The sequence below is a fragment of the Suncus etruscus genome, chromosome 3 (assembly GCF_024139225.1).
Source record: "Suncus etruscus isolate mSunEtr1 chromosome 3, mSunEtr1.pri.cur, whole genome shotgun sequence".
Taxonomy (NCBI): domain Eukaryota; kingdom Metazoa; phylum Chordata; class Mammalia; order Eulipotyphla; family Soricidae; genus Suncus; species Suncus etruscus.
The window spans coordinates 37,126,412-37,146,326 of NC_064850.1; the positions used below are offsets into that span (position 1 = coordinate 37,126,412).

Sequence of the window (19,915 nt, forward strand, 5' to 3'; positions counted from 1 at the left end):
ATAGCAAGAAAACCAGCCCTTGAAGGATCCTCTCTGTGGTGTGCCTGATAGAGGCAAAAGCTAAGTCACATACATTAGTACAATTAAGAGATAAATTGAAGTTTATGCTAAATTCTGCTTTGGTGTACTTAAAATCATGAAAATGCACAAACTTTCAACAACAAACTAGACCAGGCTTTCAGTCGGGTAATAGTAACAAAGATATGAAGGGAAGGCTTGCAATGTAGTACTGACACACTTTAAAAATAATACAATGTGAAAACTTAAAATTTAAAATTAAAATTTAAAGCAAGAACAACAACAAAGCATTTTGCAAACTCAGGCTAACAAAGGCCCAAGACCACTATCTTCAGGAAGGCTTGATTGCATGCTTGTCCCTGGATCGTCTCTGGGGACTCAGACCTGGGTGTTTTCACTATGCCTAACTGGGAAGGATGACCTGTAGTGTAAAAATATAATTTATACTTTTCCTCTGGGAATTGAAACTGTGGTATGCGCTGGCGGGAAGCATCTACATGACCAGCCTCACTCTGGATGCCATCTCTAAAGAGATTCCCTGGTAGGCAACATTTTGCATGTACTGTCACAAGTCTTGGCTAGTGTTGTGGAGCGCTTCTCCAAGCTAGTCCCAGGAGAAGGTTTTCAGAAGCTGGGCCTGGCTTCCTCTGACCCTCATATTCCTAAGTCTCGTCTTTGCTGGTTTTGCAATATAAGACACATTGGATTCTGTGATCACAAAATGGGACACTATGAAATGTCTCCCCTTACCTCTGCCCTCTTAACCTTCACAAATGAAAAGATACTGTTGGTTTTTTGTTTTTTTTTTTTTTTTTTTTTTTTTTTAGTTTTTGGGTCACACCCAGCGGTGCTCAGGGTACTCCTGGCTGTCTGCTCAGAAATAGCTCCTGGCAGGCATGGGTGACCATATGGGACACCGGGTTTCGAACCAACCACCTTTGGTCCTGGATCGGCTGCTTGCAAGGCAAACACCGCTATGCTAAAAGATACTATTTTTGAATATTTCTGGCTCTGCACTCAGAAATTGCTGGCAAGCACATGGGATCATATGGGATGCTGGGATTTGAACCACTGCATGTCCATCCTGAATCTGCAGCATACAAGGCAAACACCTTACTACTATGCTATCTCTCCAGCCTCAAGGAAAACTCTTTTTTGGTTGTTTCTGCACCACACCGGCAGCGCTTGGTGGTTAGTTCTGACTCTGCACTCTGAAATCGCTCCTGATAGGCATGAGGGACCATATTGAATACCGAGGATGGAACCCGGGTCTATTCCAGGTTGGCTACATGCAAGGCAAATGCCCTACCGCTGTGCTATCACTCTGGTTCTTTGTATGAAACATTTTTTTAAATAATCCTTGAAGAGGGGCCTGAGTGATGGCACAAGTGGTAATGTGTCAGCCTTGTGCACACTAGCCTAAAACGAATAGCAGTTCAATCCCCAGGCGTCTCATATGGTCCCCCAAGCCAGGAACAATTTTTGAGCACATAGCTAGGAGTAACCCCCAAGTGTCACAGGGTGTGGTGAAAAACCAAAAAAAAAAAAAAAATCCTTGAAGAATCTGCCATAAAACGAAGGAGAGCAGGTGCCTTTAACAGAGGGAAGATGGCCAGTGATATCCATAGTCACTCTGGTAAAGCCCAGGCCTATAAAGTATGAGATCCTGGGTTTGATCCCCAGCACAGAAAGGGGAGGAGGAAGAGTGAAAAAAAAAAAGCAGTGGAAAGTAGTACAGCCCAATCCTCTATGGCCCCTAATTTAAAAAATTATTTAAACAATTTGTTTCTTTTCTTTATTTTTTTTTTTAATTTTTGAGTCACACCCGGCAGTGCTCAGGCTACTCCTAGCTCTCTATACTCAGAAATCACCCCTGGCAGGCTTGGGGGTCCATCTGGGATGTTGGGATTCGAACCACCATCCTTCTGCATGTAAAGCAAACGCCCTACCGCTGTACTATCTCTCCGGCCCCTAAACAATATGTTTCTTGATATGTCTTACTTCACATAAAAATATTGTGGGGCCGGAGTGATAGCAAAGTGGTAGGGTGTTTGCCTTGCATATGGCCGACCCAGGATGAACCTGGGTTTGATCCCTGGCATACCATGTGATTCCCCTTTTCAGTAACTACACATTCAAAAAAAAAACTTGCAATAATGTCCTTTTCTCAATAAATGTTCAGAAATGGAGAATTAAGTCAGAGGGGCTCTTATACAGCATATGTGAAAGGCAAGTCTATCAAAAAATTCCAAGATCAGTTTTCAATTTCCTTAATTTTTCTCCTTTCTTCCATTCTTATTGTTCAAGTCACTGCTGTTTTATGCTAATTTGCTGCATTCTTATTTTACCCTCAGCAACTGCCTGAACACCAACTGTGTGCAATGTATTTGGGCAGGTATCTTTAGGAGTTTAAAAATGAGTCTACTATCTAGAAATGTAATACATATTTCAATACATAAATAACATGAGTCTGCAAATGGAGCAATAGCACAGCGGGTAGGGCATTTTCCTTGACAAGGCTAGCCTGGGTTCAATCCACAGTATCCCATTTGGTCCCTCCAGCCTGCTAGAAGTAATTTCTGAGCAGAGCCAGGACAACCCATGAGTGTAGCAGGTTGTGGCCCAAAAACCAAAAATGGGAGAAAAAAAGATTGCAATTGAATACAGAGAAAAAGTTCACACACAGGCCAGTAACAAGAGAAAGAATGATTAGGGACAGTTTTCATTTAAAAAAAAAATGGAGGTGGAGAGATAGCATGGAGGTAAGGCATTTGCCTTGCATGCAGAAGGACGGTGGTTCAAATCCCTGCATCCCATATGGTCCCCTATGCCTGCCAGGGGCGATTTCTGAGCATAGAGCCAGGATTAACCCCTGAGCACTGCCAGGTGTGACCCAAAAAACAAAAAACAAAACAAAGAAACAAAATGATCTTAACTAACCAAGCATAATGGAATGCCAAGTTAGACCTCATTTTTTTTTTGGGGGGGGGGTTTGGGCCACACCCGGTAATGCTCAGGGGTTACTCCTGGCTATGTGCTCAGAAGTTGCTCCTGGCTTGGGGGACCATATGGGACACCCGGGGATGGAACCGCGGTCCGTCTAAGGCTAGCACAGGCAAGGCAGGCACCTTACCTTTAGCGCCACCGCCCGGCCCCTAGACCTCATTTTTTTGACTGGGGAAAATAAATATTAGCACTACGAATATAGAAAAAAAGAATGAACAAAGAAGACAGAAGAGACATTTGCTCTGGTTCTTGAAAGACGTTGAGAGTTTAAACATAGAGAAAAGCATGCGAGGGCTTTTCAATAGAAAAAAAAAGCAGCTTAAAATAAATAGGTAGATGAGGGACAACACATAAGAAAAGCATGGGGTTGGGGTGATAGCTCAGTGGTCAGAGCTACAGGCCTAGGGGCAAGTTTCAGGCCCCAAGTTCAAACCCTGGCCCCAAGTTCAAACCCTGGCACCATATGGCACCCCCAAGTTATAGGCACCCCAAAGACATTTGGGAGTAGCTTAAGTGGTTTTAACACTGCTGAGGTTGCCCTGGTGGTCACCAGCACAAGTGAGCTGGCAATACTATACTGCCAGCCCAAGCACTAAATCTTCCAGCTAAGTTGACTGGGGACTTCTGGGAAGAGCACCTGAGACCCCTGAGTATTACTTCAGAATCCCCCAACCTCTCCTCCCCCCAAAAAAACCTAAAGACAATATTGACTAAGTTATCAGAGAATGACAAACACTGTATGATTTCATTCATGTGATATACAGAGAAAAAAAGCAGATGATTAATAAACTTCGAAACTGTGGAGAAGATGGGGAAAAGGAGACCTTGAGTAATTTCTCAATTGTAGGGCAATAACTGTACAGTGAAGGACAGAATATGCTTTTAGTGTGAACTTACATAATGCTATCATGCAGCATTTCCACACACACAAAGTACAGATTATGTCATTGTCCATGTAAGTAGTCAGTAATGAGATCAACTGGAGTAACCAGAAAACTGTGGTCTCACAGAATCCAAGAGAAAACCAAATCTGAAGTGGAATTTTCAGAGCAGATGCTCTTCTCTTTTTTGAAGAGTAACTGCTAAAAGGTAGAGAGGCGAGGTAGTGTGGAGAGGGAAACAGCAGCCTCTGTGTAGGATGAAGAGGGAGCCACTACAGCAAACCAGATGCATCCATATCCTACAGCGCTCTGGGCTACTCCTGACTCAAAAACCCAAAGCAAACCAAACCAACAACACTGCTAACACCACACCTCAGAGTCCATAAACTAATGTACATTTTACAAATAAACCTATGTACAATCTGGAAGCTAGCCACAAATCATTTAATTTTAACTGTACATAGGGATTTCATGTGAAAAGAATTACAAAACTTCAGATTTTTTTTAACATTGAAAAGTGATGTTGGGGTCGGAGAGATAGCATAGCGGTAGGAGTTTGCCTTGCATGCAGAAGGACGGTGGTTGGAATCCCAGCATCCCATATAGTCCCCGAACCTGCAGGAGTGATTTCTGTGTGTAGAGCCAGGAGTAACCCCTGAGCACTGCTGGGTGTGACCCAAAAACCAAAAGCAAAAAAAAAAAAAAAAAAATGATGTTATAAAAGGCTAAAAATAAAATGTTATTTGGTTTTGTTTTGGGGCCACACTCAGCGTCGCTAATTACTCCTGGCTCTGCACTTGAATCACTCCTGGCCTGCTCAGGTGAACCATATGGGACGCATAGAATCAAACCCGGGTTGGCCGTGTGCAAGGCAAACAAACACCCTACTGCTGTGCTATCACTCCAGCTCTAAAAGTTAAAGGTGTTTTTAAGTGAGTTGTATAATTTAATTCAAAAATCATAGTTTACTATTTTGTATGAATTTCTCACAAAGAGCTCTGGCAGGAGAAGGGAGCTAGCACAATGGGCTGGAGTGTGTGCTTGGCAAAGCATACAGGAGGCCCAGGTTCAATAAAGCCATGGCTGAGCACCACCAGGGCCAACTCTCCACCACTGAACCAGAAGTAGCCCTGAGCTCTGCTAATTGTGGTCCAAAACCCGCAAAGAAATGGCTATTTTCTGAAGTGTGTAGCACATGAAAGGTGTTGAGGAATTTAATCAGAATGTTCTATTCTTAGGGCCAGTCAGTAGAGGAAGTAAAGTACTTGCCTTGCACATGGGCAACCCGGATACAATCTCAGGCACTGTACATGGCCCTACCTGGAGTGATCCCTGAGCCCAGAACCAAGAGTAAGTACTGAGCACTACCTGGTGGTTTCAAAAACCCAAAACAAAGGAGAAAATAAACACACCACACTGTTGGGAGTCCTCTTCGACACGGTTCCCAAACTGCCAGGCAGACGGAAACCTGCAGAGCGACAGTTCTGGAGATTCCACAACTCCAGAGATGGAGAGTGCAGTCTCTCAATGATTTGTGGTTGTTTTCAGGCTTGATTCTAGCCGTCCCTCCTCCCTCAGAGAGTTAATAAGAAGCCTATTGTCTTGTGGCCATCATCATCAATCTTCATTCACTGTGATGCTACCTGGACACTCCTAAGCCCCAATGTTTATGTTTATGTTCAACTTCTCCCCGGCGCATTCACATCCCCTGGCTTTCCTTTTGTATCTTACATATCCCTGGCTCTGGCACCCTCCACATATCCATTTCTCATGTTCTATATAAGCGCTGTTAGAATGAAATAAAGTGCCTCCAGTCATCATCCTGACACCTATTCTTTCCTGGTCAACCTGCTGGGGAGGGGGCATGCCCTCATCCTGAATGCAGACAAGATTGGGCGCGTTCAGGGTGGTATGGCCGTTGACACTTGTCCTGAATCCAAGTAGTGGTGGGGGTGGAAGTTGACCATCACTGGTCGACTGGGTCAACACAGCCCACAAAGAGAAAAATAAATCTTTTTGGTTTTTTGGGGGGCAGGGGGGCTTCTCCTGGTGACTCTCAGGGGTTACTCCTGGCTATGTGCTCAGAAATCGCTCCTGGCTTGGGGGACCATATGAGATGCCAGGAGACCAAACTGCGGTCTGTCTTAGGCTAGTGACAGCAAAGCAGGCGCCTTACTGCTCCATGCCACCACTCTGGCCCCAAGAGAAATAATTTTAAAAGTTCTCTTAAAAAAAAAAAAAAAAAGGTGGGGGCCAGTGAGATAGCACAGCAGTAGGGCGTTTGCCTTGCACATGACCAACCCAGGAGACATTCCCAGCATTCCATATGGTCCCCTGAGCCTGCCAGGGATGATTTCTGAGTGCAGTGCCAGGCAGGAGTAACCCCTGAGCACCGCTGGGTGTGATTCCCCCAAAAAACAAACAAACAAACAAACAAAGTTAACACTGGTCTCATCTAGGAAATTCTAATGTTATTTCTGTGAACCTGTGTACACACAGGCTACAATATATTACCAACAAGACAATTTTTGTTTTCAAACTATAGAGGAACAAAGTAAGTAATTACAAAGTAGAGGAACCACAGATGAAAGGAGATGAGAATTTGGAGTCAGAGTGCCTGGAGTTGAATCCAGCCCTGCATTCATAAATAGCATGATCTTGGTGAATTAAAGAAAATTTTTTTGGTCTCTGGGCCACTCCAGGCAATGCTCAGAGCTTACTCTTGGCTCTGTACTCAGGGATAACTCCTGACTTTGCTCAGGGAACAATATGGGATGACAAGGATCCAACCTAGGTAGGCCAGGTGCAAAGCAAGTTCCTCAGCTATTATACTATCTCTGACCCTTTGTTGCATTTTTATAAAATCTGTGTTAGTACTAAAAGTGTATTTTATGTAGATTGATGCCATTTGAGATAAATTTAAGATGAACAATTCTGAGTGTGAACTTTCCCCTTTTTCATGAAGGTAAGGAGGACAGTGCTGGACACCAGAACATCGTCTCAAAGATGTGGGAGCTGACTAATGATTGGTAAAGGCTCAAGGAAACAATAAATCTGGCTCACTAAGGAAATGGAAATAGTTCTAGAGCTTTTTGCTGTTGCTGTTTTTATGGCACACATATACATTACTTGAATTTAGAAAATTTTATTTAAGAATAAGCAATTCTGGGCCCGGAGAGATAGCACAGCAGCCGATCCAGGACCAAAGGTGGTTGGTTCGAATCCTGGTGTCCCATATGGTCCCCGGTGCCTGCCAGGAGCTATTTCTGAGCAGACAGCCAAGAGTAGCCCCTGAGCACCGCTGGGTGTGGCCCAAAAACCATTAAAAAAAAAAAAAAAGAATAAGTAATTCCATCAAAAATTCAATGTAAACAAAACATCAAAACTTAAAAAGTTGGGTCCGGAGAGATAGCACAGCGGCGTTTGCCTTGCAAGCAGCCGATCCAGGACCAAGGGTGGTCGGTTCGAATCCCGGTGTCCCATATGGTCCCCCATGCCTACCAGGAGCTATTTCTGAGCAGACAGCCAGGAGTAACCCCTGAGCACCGCTGGGTTGGCCCAAAAAAAAAAAAAAATTAAATTAAAAAGTTGAAGTGGGAACTAGGATATAAGAAAGTTAACTCATCCAAAGAAAAAGATAACAATCAGCATGAAGGTTGCTCATAGTCAATGCAACTATCTTTTTATGACCACTGCAATACATAGTAGTTTCTAAATGTATACCTTTTCTTTTCCTTTGTTTTTTTTTTGTTTTGTTTTGTTTTTTTTTTAATATATAATCTTGGTTCTTGGGTCCCTTCCAGCAGTGCTCACTCCTGACTTTGTACTCAAGACTTCTGGTGGAGTTTGGGAATCAAACCTGCATTATTAGTGTGCAAGGCAAGTGCCTTATCAGCTGTTCCATCCCCAAACCAAGTTTTTAAGCATGCAAGTGACTGCTGAAATCTGACTGTAACTCAAGAATTTTAACTTTCCCTTCCCAGCCTTCTTCCTTTATCAAACATAATTGTTGAAGAATGTGACAGAACAATTACTTCATAATTAAAGTTATAATGAAATTTCTCTATCATGAGCTATTACTAACATTTGCTACAATTCTGCACAAAGCTTTTTTTTTTTTTTTTTTTGCTGACCCGAGAATTCTGTCTAGTCTCAGCAAGCAAAAAATATTTTGGGAAAGTCTGAAGTCAAGAGTAATTAGGACTTATGAACTATATTAAGAAAGTTTTCTCTAAAGAATTCACAAATAAAACCCCGATAAAAGAGCCCTAGATATAGTTTCAAAATATAGGAAAAAGACACAATCTAAGTCAGTTCTGGCATTCAAGAAAGAAGAGTATGCAAAAAGGTAGAAAAGGGAAGGGGAGGAGAAACATATATATAAAACACAGGAACAACACAATGCAGTATTCTTACAGGATCTTGTTTTAGTACCTAAAATTTTCTTTTAAACTCAAGTGTCTGTGACTAGAGAAGACTGTTATATTCTTTACCAGAGTCATAAATTTTTAAATACTGATGACAGGCAATAAAATATCACTGGCCTAACTGACTTTTCTATTTCACTGTAAGGACAAAACATATCAAATAGTTTAAAAAAAAACTGCTCACAAGGGGTGCACTTACAAAGGCATGTATGTGCCTTTCATGAGGCCACCCTGGGTTCCATCCCCTGTACCTGAGATCTTTCTGAGCAGCACCACATCCATGTCTCCTATTGGAATAACCAGTTTTTACTTTATTCAGGATAATTCTTCTTTGTGTGCTTGTCCCACCTGGGCAGGAAGAACCTCTGGACTGATCCCCTGCCCCCAACTGTTCTCCATCCATGAGTGGAACAGGGTGGTCCTACACTTCCCAATAAAAAACCTTGGGTCAGAGACACTTCCGGTTCTAGTCACACAGCTTGCTTGTCTGCCTACAGGTGCCCTTTTGTCTGCTTACAGAGAGCTCCGGGTGGAAGTTCCTGAACCTGTGTATCTCCCTATCCTGTGTGGATTATTTTCTGTGTCAGCATGGCTTCCAGATCCACATTCACCAATTTCCCCTGCCCCAGGCATTTAGTTCAAAGTACAATCAAGTGGAAGTGACAGACATGGAACTAACTGACAATAGAATGCTAGACAATAAAAAAAAAAAAAGACTAGAGAGAGATCCAATGCACTGTGTTTTGCTTTTGGAAAGAGTAATGTTTGCACTTGGTCTTGGAAGAGTTTAAAAAAAAAATTAAGAAGGTATCAGGAGACTTCTGATGGCAAATGCTTGAGGAGCAAGCAAGATTCAGTATAATATGGTTCATGTTAACAAGGATCCAGGGTACATCTCTGCTCTGCCAAACTGAGGGCATGTTTCACCATCCCTTGCAGCTAGACAAAGCTACCAGTGGCAACTGAATCTTGTTCTCTTGTTTAAAAACAACAGGGAATAGAATCCTCTCTCCCAGAAATAGAACATCTCCTTTGCTTCAATCTGACTGAGACAACAGTTTACAGAAAAAAATGCCTTGAGCTGATTGACTAGGAGTAATCAAAATTTATCCCTAGAGTAGGTGATGAATCACCTCTGAGTTTCTGCAAAAACAGTTTTCTGTTAAGAAAAAAAAAGAGGGAAATGGATACTGAAAGGGTCACTAACAGTTGACGGATGAAAAAAATAAGCAAAAATCTAAGCACAGGGCCAGAGAAAGTGAGCTCAACAGGCCAAACCCAAGCTTAGGAAGGGGATTCAGACCCAGGCCAGAGAAACACAGCCAACGTGGTCTTTACCTTGCCTTCCCTCCCCCACCCCTAAAGGGGCAAAAACAACAGAACCTCAAACAGTGAGTAAGAAACTTGGCCTTATTAGAGTGCTGGGAATTCTATGATGGGACACAGCCTACAAAGTTAATTAGATGGTTTTTAGTTTTAGCACAAGAACAAGGATAGTTTTGCCCCTATAATTCATTTAATTTTATTCAATGTCGTTACTATTGTGTAGGTCTTGTGCTTATGAGTGTTAACGTTTCTGGTCTTGAAGCAGTTACCATGCCTCGACACCCAACAATGTCCCAGTCTCACTTCCAGTCCCTCTTGATTCCCCTGCCCTAGTCCCTGCTCATCTGGCAGTCCATGTTGTAATCCAAGGCCAAGAGTTTGTTATCATTATGATATTGTTCATTCCCTTGTTTTGTTTCTAAATTTCTTTTTTTTTTTTTTTTTTTTTTGGTTTTTGGGCCACACCCGTTTGACGCTCAGGGGTTACTCCTGGCTATGTGCTCAGAAATCGCCCCTGGCTTGGGGGGACCATATGGGACGCCGGGGGATCGAACCGCGGTCCTTCCTTGGCTAGCGCTTGCAAGGCAGACACCTTGCCTCCAGCGCCACCTACCCGGCCCCTTGTTTCTAAATTTCTATGCCACATTACATGAGATAAATTGGTATTTGTTCTTCTTCCCTCTGACTTACTTCACTTGACAGGATGCCCTCCACAAGATTTTATCTCTTCTTATGGCTCCACAGTATTTCTGTTATGTACAAATACCATTTCTTTAACCATTTATCTGTCATTGTACATTTTATTTGCTTTCATATCCTGGTTATTATATAAAGTACTGCAATGAACAAAGATTTGCATATGTCTTTTCTTTTTTTTTTTTTTTGGTTTTTGGGCCACACCCGGCGGTGCTCAGGGGTTACTCCTGGCTGTCTGTTCAGAAATAGCTCCTGGCAGGCACGGGGGACCATATGGGACACCGGGATTCGAACCAACCACCTTTGGTCCTGGATCGGCTGCTTGCAAGGCAAACGCCACTGTGCTATCTCTCCGGGCCCTGCATATGTCTTTTCAAATTGATATGCCAAGAATACAGATTTCTTTTTCTGGGGGGAGGGAGTTGATAGACACAGCCCTTTCAGGAGACCATGTGGGGTGCCAGATTGGCCTTGTAAAAGGCAAGCAAGAACCCTACTTGCTATACTATGACTTCAACCTCCTACCATGGGCTTTTCAAATAGTGAAGCAACATTTTCCAACTAGATTTTTTTTTTATAAAAGTGTGATAGCAATATAGGGACCAGCCAGAGTAAGAGAACAAAATAGTAGACTTTGGTGAACAAAATAGATGAGATGAGTGGGCCAACTAAATAGTTTAAGGAGCTGGAGCACAAATTTTGCATCACTACACCAGTTCCAATCCTCAACAACGGAAAGTCCAGGAGGTACCAATGGAAGTGGCCCCAAGCAAAAGTTCAGACTAGCAATAAAAATACAAAAGGTTGAAGGAAAAAAATTCAAGATGTTGAACTTGTTCCTATACTAAATTCTCCCCTGGCTGGGGAGTTTCCTTTTCCTTCTACTTCCCCCCAAAAAAACCTTTCTATTTAAAACAAACAAAACACAAAAAATTAAAAATAAATATACAAAACAATAACAAAACAAAACAAAAACAGGTCATTATGTAAGACAAAGTTACTATGTAAGACAATGCTGTGGATGTGTGGATGTCTCTGTTTACTGGTTTAGAGATGAGAAAAATTAAGCATATGGGTTAAAAAAAACTCACAAAATGTGGGGCCGAAGTGATAGCACAAAGGGTAGTGCATTTGCCTTGCATGTGGCTGGCCAGGGTCAATCTCCCGCATCCCATATGGTCCTCCGAAACTGCCAGGAGCAATTTCTGAGCACAGAACCAGGAGTAACCCCTGAGAGTGGGTGTGACCCCAAAACCAAAACCAACCAAACAAAAAACAAACCTCACAAAACTATAGTCCTAGTGAAAATGTGAATGACATTAATTCCTAGCCCAGAGTTCTAGTACATCAAGCAGTATTCGAAAACTCCTAGGATAGGGGAGATAGCCCAAAGGGCTGTAGCACATGCTTGCAGGAGGCCTTACTTCAATCCCTCCCCAGCTCAGAATGTTTCCATGAGCACAGCCAAGGATAACTCCAGAGCACTGAATTAAGAGTAAGCCCCTGTCAACAATGGTGTGATCACCTCCCTCAAAAGGGGGTGACTGTTTTGAATTCTAGGATTTAAAGATGGTCCTGTGTTTTGAGCAAAAGTGACTATTTCAAATTGAACATATTGTTCATTACATGGATGTATCAAGTTAATAGCATGAAGTACTTACTACGCTCTTTAATTTTTCTGTATTGAGATAACAAAGATATCGTTAAAGACTCAATTTACGTCAAGTTTGTTTGCATATTTGCTGATTGGAAATGAGATTCAAACCCACAGTCCCACACATTCAAAACATATGCTCCACACTAAGGTACATCCCTGGCCCCTAGTAACATCAAACTTGCAGACTGTCCAAAAGTATGGGTGAGGCTCTAAGTGTGACCCCGAGGATTGCCTGAATGCATCAAGCATGTCCTTGACGCTCTACAATTTGGGAACCTCTAGCACCACAACAAAGAGTGCAATCTCTGATCCACTGCCAAACACCACACCGAAAGATGTGTGCACTAATGTCAGGAATACAATACCCTGTATGTGTGAGCAGCACAGCAGACCAAAAAAGAAAAACAACTGAAAGTGTGCTTTTCCTGGACAGCACCAAAACTAATAATGCAAGGACAACAACCAAGAGTAGTGCCGGCCCCACCTTCATCACAAGGGGAAGAAAAATTAAGGAAAACTAAAAGCCACTGCAGCTTACATTCAAAATGTAAAACTTTGTAAATAAACTATTCAGAGTATGCCTGCATTTATTCCAAATCTTGAGACAACAGACTCTTAAAACATTTCTCCTAAATTATACCTTTCTTCGGATTTTTGGATTCTGATAACTATCTTCCACTAGCACCAGTTTTAAGAGAAAAATGTTCCCTCACTATCTGCTCTAGAAAAAGTCATCTCTGTTTTGCAAGTGAAGACTATGTTTGATTCCTGACTGGCTGAAAATACTATTTTGAAAAATTATAAACAACATGTTTAAATTTTATTTATTTGGGGCCTGGGCAATAGTATATAGAAGGTAAGGCTCCTTGTACTCTGCTGACCCAGGTTCAATACCTGCCATCCATAAAGTCCACCCTGCACTACTGGGAGTGATTTTTAAGTGCAGAACCAGGAGTTACCCCTGAGCATAGCCAAATGTTGCAAAAAAATTTTTTTTGTTTTAATTAATTAAATTATTTATTTATTTTTAGCATTGGGTTAGAGCTAGAAGTGCTCAGGGCTGCTCTTGCTCTGAGCTTAGGGGTGAGTGGGGATTATATGCAGTGCTGGGTTATCAAATTTAGGCTGGCCATGTGCTGCAAGCAAATGCCCTGTCCACTGTACTGTATTATCTCTTTGGCTCCTAAATAATAAGGTTTTTTAGCTTATTACTTAAACCTTATCCTCTGCTTCATTATTCATTTGATCAGTTTAGTGAGCACTTAACATTCCTGGCACTACAGCATATGCTGGGAAAACAACTGTGAGCAAAACTGTTCTTTATCATTTTGTCATATACTTGTACTTTTATTTGAATACTGTCAAGTCTTCTCTACTGAATAGAACCTTTTTTTTTCCCCAACGTGGGTTGTAAATATATACAGATGATGCCTTTTTTGTAACTTAGCACTAATATATTACTCTACCAACTACACAAGAATTTTCTCATTCACCAGGCTACAAATCACCCATAATTATTTTTTCTGCCAAAAATACACAACACACAAAAAAAATGAATGTTAAACTCTCAACATTAACAAAGACCGTATGTGACAAAGACCATTAAACAAAGCCCTATAAAATTCTTTAACTTCAAACTAAGACCAATTGAAATTTTTCCTCCAAGGTACAAGATAAGGAAATGTACTTTCAGTAAACAATTCTCTCAATGTCTTACCCAGAGCAAGGAGTCACATAAAAAGAAATAAAAGGCATGCTAGTTGTAAAGGAAAAAAGAAAAGTTAACTTTGTTTGCTGACGTTATCTTTATGTAGAAAACTCTTAAGACTCCACAAGAACTGTTGGAACTAATAAATGAACTCAGTAAAAAAAAAAAAAAAAAAAAGAATACAGATAGGGAAAGTATAGTGTTTAAGGCATTTTTCATGTATGTGACTAAACTAACCTGGATTCAACCACTGGCACCCCATATGATCCATTAAGCCCACCAGGAGTGATCCATGAGCACAGAACCAATAGTAAAACATGAGCAGCACCAGGAGGGATCTATGAGCTCAGAGCCAGTAGTAAACCCTGAGCAGTACCAGGAATGGCACAGAAACAAAACAAACAAAAAGAATACAAAACTCACACAGAAAAATGAGCAGTACTCTTTGTATTAACAATAATCTAAAAAGAAAAGGGTATTAATACCATTTATAATAGCACAAAAGTAAACCCCTCAACAATAAATTTAACTAAGGAAGTAAAAAACTTATATTATAAAAACTACAAAATATAATAAAGGCAACAATAAGCATTTTGTTTTCACGGACCGGAACACTTAATTCTGTAAAACATCAAAATGACCACAAATAATATATAGGTTCACTACAATCCCTATTTAAAAAATTCCAAATGCCACTTTTTGCAGAAATAGAAAAATCCCATTCTAAAATTCTTATGGGAGCTAAAGGGACACCAAATAACCACAACAATCTTGAAAACAATCTTGAAAAAGAAAACATTGAAGGTTTCACATTTTATGACTCCAACTCTTACAGCATAGCAGAACTCTCCCAAAGTGGACAATAGAACCCACTCTGAGTAACTGGGAGGTGGAGGGGAGTACTACTCTGTTCAATTAAGGTCAATTTCCAGGGGACACTGAGTATTACCCCCCCCCAAAAAAAGGGGGCAAAAGGTCAAGAAAATTCTGAGCCTCTGCTGTCAAACAGTGTAATCAAAGCAATGTACTACTGGCATAAAGAGAGGCTGCTAAGCAGTGGAACAGAACAAAGCAGTGTTCTTCAACCCTTTTATGCCTGCAAACTGTACCTGTCCTATAGACTGGTCCACAGACCAGCCATTAGAACCAAGGGGTAGATCAGTGGTTTCTGATCTTTCTACACCTAGAGACTGGGTGGTTGAAGACCACTGGAATAGAGCATACAGAAATAAGTCCTCTCATATATAGTCAATGCTTTATATGGCTCCTAACACAGTTTAAAAAATGAAAAGTAATAAATTTCAACAAATTGTGCAGAAAAAATGAACTGTCCATTGGCAAAGGTGAGACCATAAAGAGATAAAACCAAAACTCTCTTAGAAGAAAACTTTGGAGAGAAACTTCATGACACTGAATTTGGCAACAAGTTTTTCGGTATGACACAAGCAAAGAAGCAAAAGAAAAACTAGGGAAGATAGAATTCACACAAATTTTAACTTTTGTGCATCAAATGACACTTTAACAGAGTGAAATGCATTACATGGTAGAAACTGTTGCAAATCATATACCTGATAAGGGGCTGATATGCAGAATATATTGAGACCTATAACTAAACCATAAAAATAAACTTCAGTTAAAAACAGAGAAAAAAAAAAAAAAACCAGATAGAGGCCAAGAGACTGTCCAGGCTAAGGTGCATTACTCTGCATGTGTCCTAGCCCGGTTCTGTCCCCACACTGTCCCCCTGAACAGCATTTACTTGGCCATGAAGCCCCCAAGCACTGCCTGATTTGTTCATGTAATCCCTAAACTACAAGGCCCAAGTAGTACATTGGGCAGCTGTGGGTCAGGGGCCTGAGAACTTCCCTCCAATAGTTGCAATAAATAAAAATGAGCAAAAAAAAAAAAAAAAAAAGCCACAAATTCTTTTTACCAAAACTGTATGAAAAATGGGTCAAGAATGTAGCTCCAGGACCCAGAGAGATAGCATGGAGGTCAGGCATTTGCCTTGCATGCAGAAGGATGGTAGTTCGAATCCTGGCATCCCATAGGTCCCCCGAGCCTGCCAGGAGCGATTTCTGAGCGTAGAGCCAGGAGTAACCCCTGGGCGCTGCCAGGTGTGACCCAAAAACCAAAAACCAAGAAAAAAAAAAAGACTGTAGCTTCCTAGCAAAGTGTCAGTTTTGTAGCACAGATGGGACCTGGGTTTGATCCCCAGGTCCACAATCTACGAAAAGCTGATAAGCATAAGAGATACTCAATATCTCTAATTACTAGGAAAAAAAAAAAAACACATCAAAGCCACAATACCACTCCACACCATTACCAAAATAATAATAATAATAAAAAAAAAAGACAAGAACTGATATGGATGTAGAGAAACTGGAGACCTTTAAGTTATTGGTGTGAATAAAAAAATTCTGCAACTGTGGCTGGTTAGTATAGCAGCTAAGGTGTTGCCATGTACCTGGTTTAAACCCTGGCACTCCACAAAATTCTCCAAGCAACCTCCAGGAGTGACCACTGAGCACACAGAGCCAGAAGTAAGCCCTGAGTACCACTGGGTTATGACCTAAAAACAACAACAAAAGTTCTGAATATATTTATTTGTAAGAAATGAAAGCACAAACTAAAACAGACTAAAACACACTCATGCTCATCCACAATGGCAAATAGGTGGAAGCCAACCAAGGACCTAATGATAAATGGTTGAACACAATATGTGGTGTGTGTGTACTTAGCATTAAATGCTTAGCATTAAAAAGGGAGAATGTTGGGCCCGGAGAGATAGCACAGCGCATTTGCCTTGCAAGCAGCCGATCCAGGACCAAAGATGGTTGGTTCAAATCCCGGTGTCCCATATGGTCCCCCGTGCCTGCCAGGAGCCATTTCTGAGCAGACAGTCAGAAGTAACCCCTGAGCACCTCCGGGTGTGGCCAAAAAATCAAAAAAAAAAAAAGGGGGGGTGGGGAGAATGTTATAATACATGCTACAGGTATGAGCCAAGAAGACAATAGGCTAATTGAATTAAGGAGGTGAAAAAGGACTACAATTTCACGTACATAGAGCAGTCACAATCATTGAGACAGGAAGCAGAATGACAGTTGCTGCAGACAGAATGTTTAACAGGTAGAGTTTCAGCTGGAGGTGAAGAGTTGAGAGTTCTAGAGACGTGACCATGGTCACTGCACAACCACTATCACTCTGGGTTCATTTTCTTCTCAATCTCATTCAACCTATAAATTACTGACACACTCATCTTGTTCATTCAAGTCACCTTAATGTTTGGGCTCCAAATTTTCAAAGGCTCCTCCAGGACTAAGAGGGGAAAAAGTTCATCTCAATCCAGCACTCAACCCCTCCACTGTCTCAAATCCTTCAAGTTTTCCTTCCGACTCCCAAGGAAACTCAGTTGGCAGTCCTGTTTCTCTATTCCCCTCCCCCAGAGCCTGTCTCTGAGAGTGTTCGGGCTGTTCCCTCACAAGAATAACTGCTCCAATCTCACTGTAAATCTAAACCCTTCACAGTCTGTTAAAGTCCCAAGCCTTCCAGGAAATTCTTTGGACTCCCTCTAACCTGTACACAGACACCACTTTCTGTGCAGGGAGAACGCACAGGGTGTCTTCTGAGCTCCTAGGGTTACAGTCACCTTTCCTGAGGGCAAAGTCTATCCAGGGCTTTCTGTTCTTCCCCAGCCAATGAAGTGATCACCAAGAACACCAGAGCACAACCTTGCTTTTGTGAATGCCATGCCTCCCCCTCTGAAAGCAGAATCATTTATTTCTAAAGGTTAGTCTCTGACAACACAACAAAGAAAACTAAATGAGACACCTACAGACTCGACGGTATAAACTGGCAAACTCAGCCACAGGTATTTTAAATCCGAAAAATAAAGCGTCTCTGACATAAAGAACCGGTTTAAAACGTGAGTGTTGAGACCTGGTAAATGTAGCCTGGACAGACAGAACAGGCAAGAATAGGCCATGCCATGCTGGAGGGAATGGAGACAGAGAAGGTGACAACTCTCAATGGAATGTCAGCTCTTAAGGTTAGGGGTGAAAATCATCAATGATTGGGGTACCTTGACAGTTGTCAGAATCAGAGTGAGGGGTGTCTGCACAAAAACATGGGACAAGGCGGTGGGAAGGGAAGGAACCGGATTCACAAAGAGGAGGCTTAGAAGGGCAGAGAAAAGAGAAAAGAGATCCGTGTAAATGGGATAGCAGAAGCTCAGAGCCTAGTTCTGGGTCAATATCTGGTCAGCAGTGAGCCATGACAAGTCCTCCTAGCCCTAATAAATCAGGCGTTGCAAGACCTCGAAAGTGTCCTGAGCCCCCCACCCCCACCCCATTCCTGGGCAAGTTTCATCACAGCTGCCATCGAACATGTCTGAGTCTTGCCAAGCTATTTTTTCCAATCTTCCTTCCCCATTTCCGGCACTAAGTCATTTCTTCCTAGCCCTCTCCAAAAAATAGATGCTAGTCACACAGGAGTTTTTTTTTTTTAACAAAATAATAATAATAATCATTCTTATTAATATAAAGAAAAGGGGAGGGAGAAAGATGAAAATAAAAAGAGTATTTCAACAGCAGCAATTTTTTGTTTGTTTGCTTGCTTGTTTGTTTTTGGACCACACCTGGCCCAGCGGGAGCTCAGGAGACTGGGGATGGAAAGCGGGGTCGAAAGTGTACAAGGCAAAAAAAAAAAAAAGCCCTACATTTGGGCTATTATCACTCCAGCCCCCAAAACAAAAATATTGATAATAAAGAAAAGGGGGTGGGGGCGCCAAGTAATTCTGCCAAAAAAAAAAGAAACAACAACAAAAAAAAAACAGTATTTCAACAACAATAATCAACAGAAGGGAAGGGAAAGGTCAAATAATTCTGCCAAAAAGAAAAAAAATAATATAATAATAAAAAAGGAGTATTTTCCCATTCAAGAGGTGGTGCAGAGCAAACAGGGTTCCGGATCGGAGCACCCAGACGGGGAGGCCTCGGGTCCTATTATCATCATCCGTGCAGGAACGGGAAGAGGCGGCGATCGCGGTGGTGCCCAACAGAAGAAAACCACAGAGCTCCGGGCTCCTTTGGAAAAAAAGAAACAAAACAAAACAAAACAAAACAAAACACAACACACGGGGACAAAGTTCTCCTCGGGCAGGAGGGCGGCTTCGGAAGCGGCGGGGCAAGCCAGCCAGCCAGCCAGCCAGGGCTCCGTGCTCCGCCGCCTTTAGGCTTTGTCCCCTCCGGTGGGTGGTGGGTGACCTGCCAGTCAAGGCGCTGCCCGAGGTGGGAACTAACTTGCCCGGCCCGGGGCAACTTGTCCGGGGCGAGAGAGCCGCCGGCTCCCACCGGCCTGGGCCGGCTCACGCCCACCCCGGGGACGCTCGCAAAGCCACGCGCGAGTGTCGGGAGCGCCGGACCCGCCCCTCGGAGCCTCGGAGCCCCGGAGCCGGCCGGGCAGGCGGGCGGGCGGGCGGCTCAATTCGGGTCGATCCGGCTCGGTCCAGTCCAATCCAGTCCGGGCCGGTCAGGTCCAGTTCAGTCCAGTCCAGTCCGGACCGGTTCGGTCCAGTTCAGTCCAGTCCGGACCGGCTGCTCCGCCGTCGCCTCAGCCCCCTGACAGGCAGGCAGGAGGGCGCTCGCCCCGTGCCCCGCCGCGGCTCCTCACCTCTCGGCCCCGGCTGTGGCTCCTTCCGCGCCGGGACGCGGGTTCGATTCCCCGCCTCGCCTCGCCTCGCCTCGCCTCGCACCCTCCGCACTCACTCACCCCAGAGGTTCCTCCCGCTGCCGCCGCTGGGACCGCGACCGTCGCCGTCACCGCCGCCGCCGCCGCCCGCACCGCCGTCCGCACCGGCGCCAGCACCCCCGGCCATCCTCCTCCGCCTCCGCCTCCTCCGTCGCCGCCCTCTCCGTCCAGTCAGCAGCAGCGAGCGCCTCAGGCTCCGGGGCTGCTCCAGGGCCCCCTCGCCGCCATCTTGGCTCTGCGAGCGGCCGGGAGGGGCTGGGCTCGCCACGGGTCTCGAGGCGCATGCGCGGCGCGGCGCTGCGGAGCCCAACTGGGGAGGGAAACGGGGGAGGAGAGAGGGGGGGAGAGGCCGCACGCCCGCGCTCGCCGTCGCCGCGCCCGGTCACGTGGCTAAGCGGCCCGGCGGCGGTGCGCATGCGCGGCGTCGCCGGCGTGCCTGAGTCGGGGC

At 43.5% G+C, this 19,915-nt stretch overlaps 1 protein-coding gene across 2 annotated transcripts in view; it reads right to left on the reverse strand.

Annotated features, from left to right (window-relative positions):
• The window catches only part of BTBD7 (BTB domain containing 7), a 95,491-nt gene extending 75,881 nt beyond the window's left edge, over positions 1-19,610 (reverse strand). For both annotated transcript variants that reach the window (XR_007493794.1, XM_049769863.1), the window contains exon 1: positions 19,489-19,610. The gene's annotated coding sequence lies outside the window, so the exon portion shown is untranslated. The remainder of the gene's footprint in view (positions 1-19,488) is intronic.
• Between the last annotated feature and the right edge of the window lie 305 nt (positions 19,611-19,915).